The sequence below is a fragment of the Pinus tabuliformis genome, chromosome 5_1 (assembly GCF_031772625.1).
Source record: "Pinus tabuliformis cultivar Carrire ecotype Pingquan chromosome 5_1, CPIR1, whole genome shotgun sequence".
Lineage (NCBI taxonomy): Eukaryota > Viridiplantae > Streptophyta > Pinopsida > Pinales > Pinaceae > Pinus > Pinus tabuliformis.
Genome location: NC_142305.1, coordinates 987091308 through 987109445, shown reverse-complemented (window position 1 = coordinate 987109445; position 18138 = coordinate 987091308).

Below are 18138 nucleotides of genomic sequence, written 5' to 3'. Positions count from 1 at the left end.
ATTTATGTTCATAATAGAAGAGGCATGCAACACAACAATATGCATCCATAATCAATGTCCTCATAACATCTTGAAAGATAAGACACCAAAGGAGGCATTCACTTGCGTGAAGCCATAAGTTATTTATTTCCACATCTTTGGTTGTCTAATTTATATCCATGTACCTATATAGAAAAGAGGATCAAGTTGCCAAGCCCTCTAGTAGGAAGGATTTATTTGTGGGTTATAGTGAGACTTCAAAGGCATATAAGGTCTATATCCCACAAAAAATGAAGACAATAGTAAGCATGAATTTTTTGAGGAAGACTTTGCATCCAAGAATTCGCATGAGCCCATTCACGTGATAGAAGATGAGGAGAAAAAAGCTACAAAGGTTAAATCCAGGTCACCAAAGAAACTGCCAATTTTCAGTTTAGGATGACAACCTTTAGGTGAGGAGGAGGAGACATTAGCCCTTTTATTTTTGTTAAGGCACCTTGATGGTTCACATAGACATTTCCCTTAGGATTATGTAGGGGCTCTTAGGAGCACATCTATGGAAAGTAAGTCTTTGAAGAGGTTTCTTACTTACATGAAATTGATGAGAAGTACCATTGATTCTGAGCCTTTTAATTTTTAGGAGGAAATAAACTAGTAGGTATGGCAGGATGCCATGATGGAGGAGTTCATATCCACCATGAATAATGATGTTTGGGACATAGTGTCAAGATTGGAGGGGAACTCAATAGAAACTTCCAAGTGGATCTACCAAATCAAATGTACTACATATGGTAGTGATTCACATCCTTTTACTTCATTGATGCATTCAGAATCACATGTAAAAGAGCATGTAACCATAAAATGCATACACATAACATAAGTGAAAATGAAAGGAAACCATGAGAAGAAAAGACACAACAGGTTTATAACGGATTTCACATAGTGTGGGCTACGTCTCCGGGCTTTGATCAAAGTGAGGGGTTGCTTTCATTAATCTTTAGCAAAAATAAAATTACATGCATGTACAAAACGCACCTTATATCTCCATTTTCGAGGATGGTCTAAAAATGCACACCTCTGCTGAAGAAATGAACTATACAATTGAATTCCTGACACGAAATTGTGTCAAATGACTGTAAATTCGACCCCTTTCTACTTCAGTCAAAATCTGGACCCTTGGGAATCTCAAAGATTCTTTCTCTCTGGTTCACCAGAATTCCGCTACTCATATGAAATATTTTACTTCACCAATGAGCTCCTTGCGAAAAATTGAGTAAAATGAATATAAAGTTGGCCTAGTTAATAAATATTCAAAATTTGGCCCTTAGGGAATCTTTTAGATTCCTCATCATTTCACAAATATTCCTCTCTGCAAGTTGACTGAAGATCTTCTACTCAACTGAAAGATATGACTTCACCACTGAGCTCCTTGCGAAAAACCAAGTAAAATGTGTATAAAGTCGACCTATTTCTGAAACTGTAAAAAAATTGGCCCTTAGGGAATCTTTTAGATTCCTCACGATTCCACAAATATTCCTCTCTGCAAGTTCACTGAAGATCTTCTGCTTAGATGACAAATCTAACTTCACCACTGTGCTCCTTACGAAAAACTATGTAAAATGAGCATAAATTCAACCTAGTTCTGAAATTGGCAAAATTTGGCCTTTAGGGAATCTTTTAGATTCCTCATGATTCTACAAAGATTCCTCTATGCAAGTTGACTAAATATCTGTTGCTCAGATGACAAATCTGACTTCACCGCTGTGCTCCTTGCAAAAAAACAGAGTAAAATGAGTAGAAAGTTGGCTTGGTTCTAAAACTGTCAAAATTTGGCCCTTAGGGAGTCTTTTAGATTCCTTACATATTCCCCTGCATCAGGGTTCAGCGCTTCAGTTTCCGTTCCCACTCAGGGTTCCACCTTTTCATTGGGTTCCATGCCCCTGTTCCCTTGTGGAAAATATGAGTAAATAAAAAAAACTTGGCGTTAATTTTTAAGCCTACCTTCATGACATAATGGTAGACAATGTTAGTTTGTTGGGCCATTGGCCAATTTTAGTTTTTTATTTTTAAAAAAATATGGACAAAATTTGTTGGCCAAAATTCTGGCATCACCTAGAAAAATTAAGTAGGTGACAATTTCCCTAGTTTCGGTCGCTGGAAACCATAGCTGTAAAGTGCCAAATTGTTGCCTCGTTAATTTCTGCCAAATTTACCGGACTTGCAAATTTAGTTGGCGCTTCGCTAACTTTAGCCAAGGGGCCTAGTTGACCAAAAATTCGATTGGCCATAATGTTTGCATACGATGTTGGATTGAGGTGACATTTACGCTGTTGGAAAGCTTGTGATGAGCTCTTCGATCTGACCCTAGTTTCATGGTAATTCAAGAAATTTATTTTTGAGCCTTTCTTGAGCTCTCTTTTCCCTCGAAACACTCAATGATCAGGTACCATGGAGGATTTCAAGGTGAGGTTTGTGACCAAGAGGGTTCTCGCAGAAAGAGGGAGTGGACTATGCTATATTTTCTCTAGTTTCCAAGTACACTTCCATTAGGGGAATTATATATTTAGTTTCATTTATGGGATGGAAGATACCTTAGGTGGATGTGAAGACAACTTTTCTTAATAGATTTGTTGAGGAAGAAGTGTACATAAAGCAACCTCAAGGATTTGATGTAGATGGGAAGGCGTCCAATGTTAGTAGGCTTAAGAAAGCTTTGTATGGATTAAAGCAGACACCAAGAGCATGCTATTCTATGGTTGATGGATATTCGCTAAGTATGGGATTCAATAAAAGTGAAGTCGATCTTAACTTATATTATATATTTGTTGGCATTGATTTGCTTACTTTAGTGCTATATGTAGATGACTTGTTTCTCACAAGAGTAGATAAGCTTAAGGAAGGGTGAAAAATAGATATGACAACTAGGTTTGTGATGAAAGACAATGGCATGATGCATTTCTTCTTTGGTTTGGAGGATTGGTAGAAATAAAAGAAGAAATTAATTGAGAACTTGAAGAGATTTGGAATGGAGGATTGTAAATGTATGTCCACACCCATGATCACCAATAAGAAGAAGTTGATAGCTTCATATTTACAGTTGGTGTATCCCACATCGTACAGGTAGTTGATAGGTGCCTTAATGTATTTGGTCAACACCAAACTAGATTTATGTTTTGTAGTGAACACCTTGAGTTAATTCATGGTGGAGCTAAGTCAGGAGCATGGGTAGTAGAAAAACATGTGCTCAAATATTTGAGGGGCACAAAAGAGTATGTTCTGAGATATCTTTGTAGAAAATTTTGTTGTGTAGGTTAACCTGATAATGCAATATAAATCAAAGCAGAATACTATAACCTACTTCTATTATCAATTTGCGGAAGCTTAAAGATCGAGCTGAACAATATGACCAGAAGAAGAAAAATCGATGCACAATACACATGAAAATACTTTTGGGAAAGCCTCAGCTAAAAACCCATATATATATTAGATAACTAAATATATATTATATATATTTAGATGAATCTACAGAAGAGATATCAGATGACAATTCTCAGTATGACAAGTCCAAAGGGGGAGATTGTTGGCATTATGAGACAAGTGTTGTCCTTGACGGCAAATCACACAAATGATAAATTATAGTGCAGCAAATTTATTTGATAAATTATAGTGCAACAAAGTTTCCTTCATGTAGAGAAAAGTTCACGCACTTTTATGCAGAGAAAAGTTTATTCCATGTAGACAAAAGTTCACGCACTTTTATGCAGAGAAAAGTTTATTCCATGTAGAGAAAAGTTCACGCACTTTTATGCAGAGAAAAGTTTATTCCATGTAGAGAAAAGTTCACGCACTTTTATGCAGAGAAAAGTTTATTTCATGTAGAGAAAAGTTCACGCACTTTTATGCAGAGAAGAGTTTATTTCATGTAGAGAAATGTTCACGCACTTTTATGCAGAGAAAAGTTTATTTCATGTAGAGAAATGTTTACGCACTTTCATGCAGAGAAAAGTTCCCTTCATGCAAGAGAAAAGTTCACGTGATTTCATGGTTGGTTCATGGTATTAGTTCGACAGTTTTTGATCCTATGGTTTTGGCCCGTGGTATTGCATCCAAAAGTGTTGATCTCACGCACTTTCATGGTTGGTTCATGGTATTAGTCCGACAGTTTTTGATCCTATGGTTTTGGTCCGTGGTATTGCATCCAAAAGTGTTGATCTCACGCACTTTCATGGTATTAGTCCAACAGTTTTTTAATCCTATGGTTTTGGACCGTGGTATTGAGAAAGGACTAAGGCTATAAAAGAGGAAGGAGAACTTTTGGCAAAGCATCATCTGAATTATTGAATATCTAGATCTGGAATACTGTGATTGGGTTATGGTGCAGATCTAGATCTGAGCTAAAGAGGGATCTCATTGGTTGATGGAGAACAAGGTCTAAGGATAGATCGGGATCAAATGGTTTGAAATGAACTATCTCTATATAGTTGATTATGCTTATTCTAGATCTGTATACTGACGCTTGTAATGATCTGAACTGGGTATAACTTAAGTTTGAAATCGCTGCAAGTCATGATTGAATATTTATAGATCTATACGTGGGTTGGCTTTGGTGAAAGCACGTATGTACGCAGGTTTGGTTCATTGTAGTAGCATATACCATTTGAGCTATGATGTTTAAAGTTACAGGTGGTTCAGGTTGTTGATGTGTTCTGATGACTGTTTAATGGTGTCAGTATTCTACATATTCAGTTTGATTGATTGTGTTGATGGATGAGATCTAGTAATGGATCTAATGGACTAGATCGGGTTGCTAACACTCATATTATCCTTGTATATGTATTGATCTGGTGATTGGGTGATTCAGAAGATTGATTGATTATGTGCTTCAATGATATTTATGGGTCCAGTATGAAAATTGGATGAAACGTGGCCTTTCAGATTATGTGTTGTGCTTTAGGTGTATCCAGTCTGAAAATGTATGAAACGTGGTACCTGGAGGAGAGAAGATTGTAGGCCAGCGCCTACGTACTAGTATCTTAGCTAGTACAAGAGCTAAGGGGGTAGTAGCTCCCTTCCAGTAGCAGTTGAAAAATTTGGAGCATTGTAGCAGGTAGCAACCTGCGTACTAGTAAATGGATCAGCTAGTACAAGAACTATGGGGGTTGTAGCTCCCTTCCAGGAGAGACTAGAGAACGAGAGAGGGTTGTAGCTCTCTGCAGGTAGAAGCCTGCGTACTGGTATAAGACTGCACCAGTACATAAATATTGTAAAAGGATTTTCTTATTAAGAAGAAGATTGAGATGACTTGCAGTAGGTGGTTTTCTCCCACATTGGGTTTCCACCTTATATCATGGTGTTCATGTGTGTGGCTTATGTGTGATGATCTGTTCTATTTTACTGCACCTGTTTACTGTTAATATGGTTGATAATTTTCTAATGCACTCATTAAGGATCAACTAACTGAATCATAAGAAGTTGTGGAAGTAGCATATATGAATCTGAATATGGAAATGAAAAAGTTTTATTGATGTGATAATACTGATTCACCCCCCCTCTCAGTATTATTTCCAACAATTGGTATCAGAGCAGGTCCTTTGGTAGAAGCTTGATCGCTTGAAGGAGATCCGTGGAACTATGGGAAAGAAGCTTAAGAAGAAAGCACCTAAGAAGAAGAAGACATTTCAGAAGAACTATGACAGTGGGAGAATCGATTGGGGATTAGGTATAAGAAGCTCTTCAGATTCAGAATCAGATTCAGAATCATTTCAGAATGAAGATGAACTATCAGGTACGAATTTGCTATCCTCTGATGTTCCAGCTATCTATCCATTTGGAAAGGATGGAAGTGATAACGAAACAACTGAATGTGCTCTTATGGGTGAGGAAGAAGGATATCAAATAGAGACAGTATTTAGAAGGCTTATAGACAAAATTAAAGATCAACAAGATCTATTGAACAAAAGGGAATGTGCTTTCAAAGAAGAAGTTACCAAACTAAAAGCTCAATCAGAGGAAGGAAACAAGGTAAGAAAGTTACTCAAGGACAAGTAAAATCAATGTCAAAAGTTGCAGGGTGAAGTGACATCATTAAGAGATGAAGTCAATGAAAGAAGCACAACCATCAAGAAACTCAGAGATAGATCCAGTTACTATGAAAGTATTGAAGCCACGATCCGCTCGCTAAAGGAAGATCTTGAAGAATCAAAGAAGCAGAATAAAGATCTACTCCAAGCTATTGAAAAACAGATAAATGAAGTTATCAGCTTAAAATCTCAACTGGAATGTGCCTTCAGAATTCGTCAAATGCAGCAGGATTTGAATGAAGAACAAGAAAAGGAGATTCTCAAACTAAGGCATCAGTTGGAAGAAGGAAGGAAAGCTGAAGAAGACATGAAGAAGCAATGTCTAGAAAAGGAGGAACAACTTCAAGTTGAGGTAAATATCTTGAAAGGTAAATTAGAAGAAAAGGATAAACTGTTGAAATTTCAAGATAGTACTAAAGCCTTAGATGATATTCTTAGTAGTCAAAGGTCTCCTGCTATCAAGAATGGTCTTGGTTTTCATGAATCTGTTGAAGGAGAATCTAGTTCGCAAGGTGAGGCAAGGAACTCTAAAGAGAAATCTAAAATGATCAACAAGGAGATGAAAGGTCAACCCCATCAACAATCAAGGAAAGAGACTCCTCAAAGAAAATCTTTTACTCCTCCTATGAATAATGTTGAATGTTATGTATGTCATAATCTTGGACATGTTGCAGCTAGATGTGGAAGAAGAAGGGTTCAAGACCATCATGCAGAAACATCATCACATTCAAGGTACTTTAATGGATATTGCTTTGCTTGCAATATGTTTGGTCACAAAGCTGCTGATTGCTACAGGAGAAATATGAAACATGTAAGATGTTATGCATGTAACAAGCTTGGACATATAGCAAAGGAATGCAGGAACAAAGCACAGACATCACACCAAAAGGAGAAAACAACATCACACTTGAAGATATGGAAGAAGAAGGAAGTACAGTCAGAAAGATGTGGCACAACACAATGTACTCAGACACAGCACAACACAGACATAACAGACTCAGAGGGAGCTGAAAGCATAAAACTTCAGTGTCCTGAATCTTATACGCAAGTTCCATAAAGGGAAGTCGCGTATATACGCGAGTTGGATACTGCACAGTAGCGTATATGATTATCTGAAGAAATGCAGTAGGGACAGGTTCAGGAAAAGGATTTGTTATGATTCAGTCCATTATTTTCTCTGTTTGATAATGTTTACAGTCTGCTGAGGATGTGTGGAAATGTCTTGATACTTGTAAAGATGTTTAGAAGGATCCTAACTTGATGATGATGATGTCTTGATGCTGATATATGCATGTTCAGATCTAACAGTGAATAGATGGCACAGGTTGAGGGGGAGCATATGCCTTTAATAATGCATTGTTGGCATTATGGTTAATAGTCCTTGATGATGATGTTTATATGGCTAAATGATATATCTTGCTATGATGTGGTTATGAGTTGTCCATGATAAAATCTCATATGATTCTTGGGGTTACATAGTTGATGTTCAGATTGTATTTGTGAATTGATTCTTAGATGGTGCATATATGATGCTTACATGGTGATCTTCAGAAGTAAAAAGCTTGAATTCACATCTTCTTTACTTGATGATGAGTCACTCATATGCCGTTGCCGTCATATGCATAAAGATCATATATTACAGTTATGATGCAGGATTCCTATTGTTCTTGGCACATATATGGATGAGGATTGTTGGCTGGATACATGGATGATTATTCAAAGTTGCATTGTTGGAGACATGATGATGATGAGTTCTTACCTATATGATGATAGAATTCTGTTCAAAGGGATGAATTGATGCAGACATACCTTGTTATAGGTTGATGACTTACAGGACATTTACAGGTTGGTGATCTGGAATTGGTTGTACGCGAGTTTCATAAGGAGTATCCGCGTATATACACAAGTTTCTGTGGATACAGTCGCGTATATGTTGGTTTGAATAAAATCAGTAGGCCAAACTCTGGGTGAGAAGAGTCTAATATGGGTCTGAGAGAGACCATCTGGCACAGGTTCAGGGGGAGCAGATTAACTTCTAATAATGCATTGTTGGCATTACCTTAGAAGCTCTTGGTTCGTTAAAACAGGTGCAGAAGGAGAATAGAAGGAGATCATGGTTGCTGATCTGAAAAGTGTTTGACAGATGCTGCTCCTATCAGTTATTGGTGACTTTCATAAGTCTTGCTTTAGATATTTTGTCTCTATGTCATGTATCTCTTTTATGGTGTCAAGGTCATGTAACGGCCTATATTGGTTTCCCCACTATGCCTGGGATGAAGATGTAATGTTCTTGTTTTATCTTTTGATGTATCCCCACTTGGTTGGGTGGATGAGTCAATTCTAGTATATCCCCACTTGGTTGGGAAATGGATGTATGTATGAGTCCTTGGTGATAGGAAGGTCATTTATGATAGAGTCATGTTCTTCTTGTAAAACATCTTTTTGCAGACCTTGCTTATAGACAGGGGGAGCATGAACAGCACACTTCAGCAGAGCAGAGACTCAGCATGTACTCAGGGGGAGCATGGACAGATAGGTACACCTTGGCATATACAAAGGGGGAGCTCATTTAGAAATTTCAGTAGGCACTCAGGGGAGTATGAACAGCGGAATGCCTTTCTAGGAAAGAGAATATCTTGGTTCGCCCTTTGCCCTTGATGTCAAAGGGGGAGAGTGATTTGGTATTGTTGCCATCAAGTCCAAAGGGGGAGATTGTTGGCATTATGATGCATGTGTTGTACTTGATGGCAAACAACTCATAGAAGATCAACTCACTTATATATATTTAGATGAATCTACGGAAGAGATATTAGATGACAATTCTCAGTATGACAAGTCCAAAGGGGGAGATTGTTGGCATTATGAGACAAGTGTTGTCCTTGACGGCAAATCACACAAATGATAAATTATAGTGCAACAAATTTATTTGATAAATTATAGTGCAACAAAGTTTTCTTCATGTAGAGAAAAGTTCACGCACTTTTATGCAGAGAAAAGTTTATTCCATGTAGAGAAAAGTTCATGCACTTTTATGCAGAGAAAAGTTTATTCCATGTAGAGAAAAGTTCACGCACTTTTATGCAGAGAAAAGTTTATTTCATGTAGAGAAAAGTTCACGCACTTTTATGCAGAGAAGAGTTTATTTCATGTAGAGAAATGTTCACGCACTTTTATGCAGAGAAAAGTTCATTTCATGTAGAGAAATGTTTACGCACTTTCATGCAGAGAAAAGTTCCCTTCATGCAAGAGAAAAGTTCACGCACTTTCATGGTTGGTTCATGGTATTAGTTCGACAGTTTTTGATCCTATGGTTTTGGCCCATGGTATTGCATCCAAAAGTGTTGATCTCACGCACTTTCATGGTTGGTTCATGGTATTAGTCCGACAGTTTTTGATCCTATGGTTTTGGTCCGTGGTATTGCATCCAAAAGTGTTGATCTCACGCACTTTCATGGTTGGTTCATGGTATTAGTCCAACAGTTTTTTGATCCTATGGTTTTGGACCGTGGTATTGAGAAAGGACTAAGGCTATAAAAGAGGAAGGAGAACATTTGGCAAAGCATCATCTGAATTATTGAATATCTAGATCTGGAATACTGTGATTGGGTTATGGTGCAGATCTGGATTTGAGCTAAAGAGGGATCTCACCGGTTGATGGAGAACAAGATCTAAGGATAGATCAGGATCAAATGGTTTGAAATGAACTATCTCTATACAGTTGATTATGCTTATTCTAGATCTGTATACTGACACTTGTAATGATCTGAACTAGGTATAACTTAAGTTTGAAATCGTTGCAAGTCATGATTGAATATTTATAGATCTGTACGTGGGTTGGCTTTGGTGAAAGCACGTATGTACACAGGTTTGGTTCATTGTAGTAGCATATACCATTTGAGCTATGATGTTTAAAGTTATAGGTGGTTCAGGTTGTTGATGTGTTCTGATGACTGTTTAATGGTGTTAGTATTCTACATATTCAGTTTGATTGATTGTGTTGATGGATGAGATCTAGTAATGGATCTAATGGACTAGATCGGGTTGCTAACACTCATATTATCCTTGTATATGTATTGATCTGGTGATTGGGTGATTCAGAAGATTGATTGATTATGTGCTTCAAAGATATTTATGGGTCCAGTATGAAAATTGGATGAAACGTGGCCTTTAAGATTATGTGTTGTGCTTCAGGTGTATCCAGTCTGAAAATGTATGAAACGTGGTACCTGGAGGAGAGAAGATTGTAGGCCGGTGCCTACGTACTAGTATCTTAGCTAGTACAAGAGCTAAGGGGGTAGTAGCTCCCTTCCAGTAGCAGTTGAAAAATTTGGAGCATTGTAGCAGGTAGCAGCCTGCGTACTAGTAAATGGATCGGCTAGTACAAGAACTATGGGGGTTGTAGCTCTCTTCCAGGAGAGACTGGAGAACGAGAGAGGGTTGCAGCTCTCTGCAGGTAGAAGCCTGCTTACTGGTATAAGACTGCACCAGTACATAAATATTGTAAAAGGATTTTCTTATTAAGAATAAGATTGAGATGACTTGCAGTAGGTGGTTTTCTCCCACATTGGGTTTCCACCTTATATCATGGTGTTCATGTGTGTGGCTTATGTGTGATGATCTGTTCTATTTTACTGCACCTGTTTACTGTTAATATGGTTGATAATGTTCTAATGCAGTCATTAAGGATCAACTAACTGAATCATAAGAAGTTGTGGAAGTAGCATATATGAATCTGAATATGGAAATGAAAAAGTTTTATTGATGTGATAATACTGATTCACCCCCCCCTCTCAGTATTATTTCCAACACCAGTCACCTATCTTGTATTGTTTGGAAAGCTGTAAAATCTTCTTTATATCACCAGAGAGCCTAGGAGGAGGAGCTCCTATCAATAGAGTGGAGGCTGGATGTATAAACAAGTCAATGAATTCACAGTAGGTATAAGGGGATTCACAAACATTGTGGAAGACTGAGGTCCAAAAGATCACAAACCTCCTCTCTCCTTTGGAATCCAATTTCCTGATGGGAAATGAAAAACTGTCTGGCTGATAATATAGCAGAAGGTGATATATGAATGAAGTGTACTTGAAGACTCCTTCTCTGTCTAGATTTATGAATTGCTCATTGATTTTATTGGCAATGAAAGAGGCATAATCATATTTGACAGCAGGGGGCTGTCCTGGAGTAAACATTGACAACATAACTAAGATGGTCTCATCAACAAATTCACTGGTTTTGAATCCCAAGATAAAGGATATCATGTCAAGAATAAGCCTGCCAGTTTCAGTAAACCAGGCATGTACATAGGGAGGTGGGCCTTGGGGCTGGCAATCTGGCTTCATGAATAATTTAGCAATCCGGGTTATTTCTGCACTGGGCAATTGAGAGCCTTGCTCAAGCAAAAATCCCATGGAAAGAGGAGCAAGGGGCTGAGTGGGATGGAAGTGTAACATCTCATTGATAGATTCAACAGTTATGTAAAAGAGAACAATTTGGGATGGGGTCATAACTGCTTTACTGACAGGGTCATAGTTTGCACAGCAATGGTGAATAATATCTGGGAACACATTGACTGGGGCAAGGTAATACCTGGGGAGGTTAGATTCCCATATTCCAAAGATATCAGAGTTGTTCAGATGACTATTCCTAATTCGGCAAAATGCTTGGAGATGGTTCATATCACTAGATAACTATTTAATTTTAAAATCTCTGCCAGCCAAGGGTAACCAATCCTGGTCTTTATGAGGTGCATTGAGGGGCGCCACATTGAGGGCTACATGAGCCTCCATTTTTGTTTTTTGTATCTTTAAACTGGAGGTAGGGCTTCTGTAGGAAAAGGGGAAAAACAACAGTGGTTCGGGTGTCCTCATATGGCAACTGTGAACTGTTTTCAACTTGAATTTGGCTCTTTTACGAAAAATTCATAGAGGAAAACTTAAATTATAGGTTCGGGAAATGAAAACGGGGTAAATACTTGTATTTTAGAGGCGAACAGGGCAATTGCAGATTGACCGACGAGCTGCGGAGCAGGATGCTGGACTTTGTTTGGCCGGGTGGCGAACTGTATGCTTGAGCAATGAACTGGACGTAATTTGCATGAAAGTAGTTCGTAGAGAGAAATGGGCGAAAATGACATTTTCTCGACTTTTTAACAAAATTTGGCTTTCGCGGGGCTTTTTGGCACTTTTTGGTTGGATGACGTCATCAGGATGTGATGTCTTGTCGTGATGCGGGGGTACGGGATGGTGAGTCGATAGTGACGTCAGCGGGCGGGGTCAACAGGAGGGCGATAAGTGGTTTTGGCCTGCACCGCTTATGTGCCAGAGTAGTTTGGGGTGGAGAGGCAGCGAGCACGGCGGGAGGTTGACGCATGTCCCTAATAAGGCGGCAATACCGCCGACTCCCCGAGAGTTAAACTTCGACGGGAGAGGGGCTTGCGATACGATCGTGGGCCGTTGATGACTGGGCCTAGATCTGACGGTCGAAGGCATGTCGGAGATGGCTTAGGGTTACGATGCGGGGCCCATTCAATATTTTAAAGTTTTATAACACGTCAGGGTCGTTTACCATTGGTTCGCGAGGTTGCGGGCTTGGTTATTAATTAACCAAAAGTTAATTAATCCCATGGTTGCGCATGAAGGGCTATTATAAGGTTTATGACAAACCCTTAATTCCCTTTCATAGTAATATAGTTTATATTTAAACCGGGGCGGGGAAAATTAATACATGGGGTTTTTATTTTATATACATAGTACGGGAGGGGTATTAAGGATAGGGATTTTTTACAATGAAATTAATAGTCAATATGAGGAACGATATGAACACAAGCGCTAAGTTAATAAAGTTTAATGACTTAGGCTTAGGAAAGAAAGAGTTTATATGTGCTTTTGTACAATGTCCTAAGCAAAAGGGTTTTACTTAGGGTTTAATGAAATGAGGTGGAGTGATTTGGGGATATTGAGCAGATCTCAACACCCTGGGGGAGATTAGTGAGTGATTTTGGGAGAAGTGTGAAGGGAAGTTAGTGATGCCTCTATGCCTTGCTTGAGCTGCTTCAAAATGTCTGTCATGCAATTGTGATAGAGATAAGATTAACAGCTTTTGGAAACAAAATCAATCACAAGAGCGCTTCTTCAACACCATCTACCTACCCTGCTTACTTTGCCTAACATTTTTTCTTCTTTTCTGTGGGTGCACTTAGACAGACAAACCTTTATCCATTTTCTTTTCTTTTCATGGGAATCCTATCTAAGTTTGCCCTTATTTCTTCCAAGGGATCAGATTAAACTGTTGAGCTCTTTTGCTTCTCTACCTAACTATTTATCTGCCAAGATTAAACAATTTGGACAGATTTTATTCTCTATCTCTAAAACAGGAAATTGAAACATGAACCAGCCAAGTTTAAGCTATTTGGCCATTCATCAATTGTGGCAAGAGTTAACCAACTGCACACAATCAGATTATTTGCAAAAATAGAATAGTAGTGGCATTTTGGACTTGCACACTTTCCTGGTCCTCTTTGTTTGGGGTTCATTTCTTTTCTTTTTTTGACCATTTCATTCTTTTTGCCCTTAGATCTTTCTTTTAGGGCATACCCTCTTTACATTTTTTAATTTTTTTGATTTTTTCAAAATATGGAAAACCTTTGCAGCAGGGAAAGGATGAACATATTAGGGATTTTAACCAGTCAATCATGAAATATGACACCTATTGGTATAGGAGCATAACACTTGCGACTACAAGGAACGAATACATAGATAGTTAGTTATTAGTTTTAGTTTTAGATTCAGTTTTAGTTTTAGTTTTGCTTTATTTTTTCCTAAAATGAGGACGGTCATTTAAACCGTATCCTACATTTTTGTAATAAACTATTTTTAGATTTAGCTAGTAGTATTTAAATCCTTCTCATGCATTTAGAGAAGGGTCCTGAAATTTATCAAAAACTTGTCCTCAGAACATGCACTTTTGCACCCTCTGAGGAGGTTTTGATGAATGAATGGAACATGATTTATTGATATCTGCGTTTAATATCTACTACTGATGTTGCACTTTTGTTCTCTTAGTAGATGTTGGATTAAGAAGAGATAGATCATTATTGCTGAAGCTCATGAGTAGAACTAGTTATAAATGGTACTTTTATCTCTTAACTGTTTTTGCTCATGTGTTAAGTTGATATTCATGTTTAGTTATTTATATATGAATTCTTGAATGCTTGTGCTATCATTTGGCACTTCTGTACTGTGATAGCTATTTATTTATGCTTTAATATATGAGTAACTTATTATGCGATATGTTTTTCACAATTGTTTCGTCTAACTTTTTATACGAAATGGTTTATCTTTATTGAATTATTTTCTCATAGCAGTTGAATGATATTTATTACCAATTTCCATTTGAAATCATTTTAGATCGCATAACTGAAAGATTAAATCCTGCGATAGTTTTAGAATTAGATATTTCTGTTTATTAGAATACAATTGCATGTCGTTAAATTAGATTTAAAATAAAAGCATTTTACTTAGAAGTTATTAGAAAGGAAATATCAATTCTCAACACACACACACACATAAATTGGGAAACTGGTCCCATATCCCCAGTCAGACCCACTACACCAAACAGAAAAGGAGTTGCTAACCAAGGTCCGGATCGGGTGGGTATCCCCTTGTTGTAGACTTGATTTTCGGAGCTTCAACAGGTTGCTGAACTCTTAGACGGAGAGTTGATTTTAAATCAACGTTCCTCATTCATTCATTTGAATCTCATCCAAAACCCTCACTACCACTAGGATCACCTAAAATTGAGTCTGAATTTGGTGTTAATTTACCAGAATACAAACCAATAGATTTCATATCCCCTACCACTTACTCATTTCCTCCCACTTTCGGACAACCTGAAGCTTCTACCTATGAACAACTTGAAGATTCCCTCTCTGTGTATTCGAATCCACTCTTTGAAACAAAGGAGGGTATTCATCCACAGGTCCAAAAGGTAGTTCTTAATACTCCTTTGAAATCATTTAGGAGATCCCCCCCTTCTTCACCTCCAACTAGTTCTTCACCCCCTCAATCACCTTTTTCAACCCCTTCTTCATCTTCTTCAACTTCTTCATCCACACAAACACCTCATACACCACCTCTCTATGGATTTCCAACCTATTGTAGGCTAGATATGCAACTTTAGTCTTACCTCCTAATCTCGACGCACTCCCAACTGGATACTTGAAATACCTTCCCAGGTATAATGGAGAAACCATTCCCTCTGCCGAAGACCATCTTCAAGCCTTTTTAGACTTTGCAGATAACATGAATATTGAACAAGAAAATGTTTACATGAGATTGCTTGTACAATCAATTGAAGGAAATCTAAGAATTTGGTTTAGGCAGTTACCTGCAAATTCCATTAGAAATTGGGAAGAACTTACAAACATATTTAAAAACCAGTGGGGTGTGAAAAAAGATCCTCTTTACTTTCTCATTGATTTTAATGAACTTAAAATAAATTTTGGTGAACCTGTGTCAAAATTTATCAAAATATTCAATAAGCTTTATCATAAAATGCCCCTTGATTGTAAACCCCCAGTAGCAACAACAAAGTATAGATTTTCTAAAGCCTTTCATGATGATCTTGCTGTTATGCTCAGAGAGAGAACTTCAAGAACTCTTGAAGATATGAAAACAAATGCTATTAAGGTAGAAGCAAACAGGGATGATTCAATTTCTTTGAAAGCTAAGGAGGAAAAGGCCCAAAGAAAACTCAAATCGATACCGGCGGCTTCTAGTTCCTCTAAGACTAAAACTGAAGATTCTAAAATAGATGAAATAACTTCTCGTCTTAGAAATCTATCTAATAGAATTTAAAAGATTGAGACTCAACCTAGGACAATTCAACAAACAGTTACCAGATGCCAAAATCAAACTCAAGGTCAGTATAAAAGAAATCCACAATTACAAATTCTTCAGAGACCTAGTAATGATCAGTAGATTCCCACTCCTTTGTTGATAGATGATCAACAACCTGATGATAATAATATGACCATCATTGAAGATACAAATAATAGGGATAATTCTCCTAATCAAACAATTATTTTTCCTCTTACACAACAAAATCAGGTTCAAGAAGATCAAGAATATTCACAGGTTTCTAAATACCATGCCTTCTTTGAATTTTTAATCGCAGAGTTGAACAAAAGATATGACCTTAGGCCTAGGCCTAGGCCTGGAAGACCTCCTAATGAAACTCCAGTAATTGAACCTCATGCCAAAACTGCTCAAACTCAAATGACTTTTATTCGACCATTAGATTAGTCAATTGATACTCCTCAAAATGACAAAAATGCTTTTACTACATTTAATGTTGAAAAAGAGTTAGAAAGAGTTAAAATCCCAATTCCTCTTTCATAACTTTCTAAAAATCCTGGGTATAAAAATCAGGTCTCCAAATGGATACAAAATACCTCGGTTGATGCTGAAGGTGATATCATCAGTCTGCAAGATGAAAAACCAGCGGTTTTTTTGGCCCTAGCTCAGATATGATAGATGAAATAGTGCCTCCTTTCTATGTAACTCTTAAGACACATGATTCCATGTTGTATAATTGTATGCTTGATTCTGGAGCATCACATAACCTCATGCCAAAAACTATTATGGATCATTTGAAACTTGACATAACTAGATCCTGTCATGACTTGTACACCTTTGATTCTAAAAGGGTGCCTTGCTTAGGATTGATTAAGGATTTAGTAGTCACCCTTGCCCAAATCCCAGTGAAAAGTGTAGTACTTGATATAGTTGTCATAGATATCCCTCCCAAATTTGGAATTCTCCTTTCTAGGTCTTGCTGTGCCAAATTAGGGGGAACTCTTCAGATGGATATGTCTTATGCTACTATTCCAATTTATGGGGGAGAACAACTAAGATTATATAGAGAGGTGAGATTTGTGCACACTGTTTGCAAAATAGACCAGCCAAGGAACCATCCCATTTATGCAATTGACCAAGATTTTGGTTGCTTTCAACTCTCTTCAAACCAAGTGCATGAAACTCAAGTTAAAATTGAAGATGTAATTGAGAGTCTAGTACCAAATCAAACTAATATATGGAAACTATTATTTGATGGCTCCTGTACAAAAGATGGATTAGGAGTTGGAGTAGTTTTAATATCACCAGAAAAAGAAAACATTACCCAATCATGTAAGCTCGACTTCGAAGTTACAAATAATGTGGCTGAATATGAAGCTTTCCTTTTGGGATTGCAATTATCCAAAAGCTTAAAGGTTCAAAACTTAAGTGTTTTTATTGATTCAGAATTTATTGTCAAGCAAGTGAGAAATATTTGCCAGACTAAACACCCCAAACTTAGGTCTTACCGAAATGAAGTATTGGATTCAGATGAAAACTTCTTTGATGCTTTTAATTTGACTTATATTCCAAGAGATCAGAATATTCATGCAGATGCCTTAGTTGTTTCTGCTAGTTCATTTAAAATTCTTGATCAGACTAATTTACTCTACCAAATACAAGTCAAGTATAGACCATCTATCCCAGACAATCTAAAACACTGGCAGATATTTGAAGATGATGAACATTTGAAATCTTTTCTGCAAGTTGTAAATCAATTTTTTGTTCTACAAATTGATGAAGATAGATATGAAATAAATGAAAATACAAGTGAGAATGATACTTCAAATTTCAGTTCAAAAATTGCTGATCATGATATTATACAATTGTCTAACAATTTTATTCCCAAAGGCTTGATACCTTTAGAAAAATTGTTTGATCAAAATGATGTCCTCCGAAATCCTTAGTCCATTTCTTTGGAAGAAGACATAGAAGAAATTAACATTGGAACAAATGATGATGTCAAAAGCATCAAAATCTGTGCATCTCTAGACCTTGAGATTAAAACTCAATATCTTAAGTTACTTAAAAATTATAAGGATGTTTTTGCTTGGACCTATGCTGATTTAAAAACCTATGATACTTCATTAATACAACATAAGATCCCTTTGAAGCTAGAAGCAATACCTTATCAACAAAAACTTAGGAGGATTAATCCATCCCTTCTACCAACTGTAGAAAAG